We start from the raw sequence: 1,991 nt of genomic DNA, 5'->3' as shown, positions 1-1,991 counted from the left end.
TGAGGTAAGATAGAAAGCCGAAGCAGCATCACTAGAGTGCAGAACCCAGTTGGGCTTTCTTCTAGACATTCCATGTTGTAGGTTGGGTAGAATCAGGCAGAAAATAGAAGAGTTGAAGGCAGAGGATAGACTAGAAGGGAGATAATAGGACAGGAAGAAGAAGAAGGCAGAAGGAGTCCAGGGACAGCAGGGAAGTTATGTTCTGAGTCATGAAAGATCATCTGCTGCAAGCTGGGTACCAATTCATGACTCAGGCCCCTGGAGGCTGGACATGAATTGCAGCATCTCCAACAGGGGTGAATCCAAGACTTATGACACACTATTAGAATCAAATGGAGACCAATTTACAATCTCTAAGAGAAATCCAAACACTGAACTAGTGGGATATATTTATTAATACCATCATCCTATAGAAACTCTAACTAGTCTGATTGGAATCAGAAAGATAGTAAGAAANCATTCTTAGAGTAAAAAAAAATCCAGAAAGTGACTATTGAAGCCAATCAGAATGCCANCATATTGACTGCTCAATGATGCTCTGTGTATTTTTAATGGCTTGTCTGTAAATGATCGCTCTCTGCAAGCTCCTTCAGTCGCTCCGAAGTCTTCAGAGTGATTTAGTGACAGTCTGTGCCTTAGAACCTTTGTAAGCAGCTCTCTGACCCATATTTTCTTGATGTTTTACAAGGAATTTAAATTTCAAATGGTATTTCAATGTGCCAGCACTCGGNATCCTAGTACATGATCTGCCTAGGTCGATAGACAACAAGACACAATAGTTTCCTCTCTTGTCATTCTAAGTCATCACTCAGTGTTGTCATGCTGGCTCTCTTTGTAGTACTTGCTATTTGGGTGCTGATCAGTATGTATGACACTTGTCTATGACACACGAAGAATCAGAAGTGTCCAAGGCTTCTGCAGCTGAATCCTTGTTAGTCATGACAGGTGTTACTCATTGAGATTTATAAACGAGGTAGCATTCTTCTCTTGTTAAAAGAGTACTGTGAACTGTGTCCCCCTACATATGGTTTAAGTGATTATAGGAGGGTTTTGAAAACAGTTGTAGCTTTGTGAGAATAGACTAGAATACTGGGATTATTTTGAATCTAGACCCTCCCTTTCCACACACTTGGCTATGAAATCAATTCATGAATGGGTTTTGCCAGTGGGGCTCTGCCAGTCATAACAATAGAAATAAATATAACAGAATCCCACCCTTCTGAACTAGGTCAAAGAATGATGCTGTCTGGAAAGTGTGTCATTGGATGCNACTTTGTGGAGGCCATTCTAAATTGTATATTCTACAAAGCTTGACAAATGAATTTGGCCTAAAACATGTCAACTTTATCTGACCTTCNTAGTGATCCACATGTTAGGTATTGAGGTAGTAGTGAAAANGCGTTATATGCCAGCACACTGTTGCAATCCCTTCAGCCAGGTCTCCTTGGGAGAAACAAGCTCTGGTGGCCAGAGTAGTGGTTTCAAAGGATAGACCAAGGATTGTTGGATTTTCTTGAACCATACCCAGGAACATCTTTATGGTCAGAACATCTTCACAACAGTAGGGAAGTGTTAATTGCATTTTTCTATTCTCATTCTTTGGTTTACTAAAATAGAGTTTACAAAAGGATATGTGATAGCATTAGTACATCATATGGCATTCAGGGGCAGATGTAAGGAGCCCCTGTCTTTTATTGCTCATATCCTACACTGAAGAACTTTGCAAAAATATAAGGAAATGATGCTACTCTCCTCAACATAGTTTTTTTGTTTCTCTTGGAAAATAAATTTGTCTTTCATATGTTATANTATTTATAGTCAAATGTACAAATTATTGNTACTTAAGTCAATAAAAGGACATTTTGAAATTTGTCTTAATTTCTAGTTGGATAAACAATAATGGGTACATGAACAGAAACTCTTTGGGGTCTTTCTTACCCTGGGAGAGTTGTGAAGAGCCATTATAAAATGCCTGAGAGTGACTGTCCTAA

Source organism: Mus caroli, chromosome 9, assembly GCF_900094665.2.
Source record: "Mus caroli chromosome 9, CAROLI_EIJ_v1.1, whole genome shotgun sequence".
Lineage (NCBI taxonomy): Eukaryota > Metazoa > Chordata > Mammalia > Rodentia > Muridae > Mus > Mus caroli.
Note: the sequence above shows the minus strand (reverse complement) of the source record.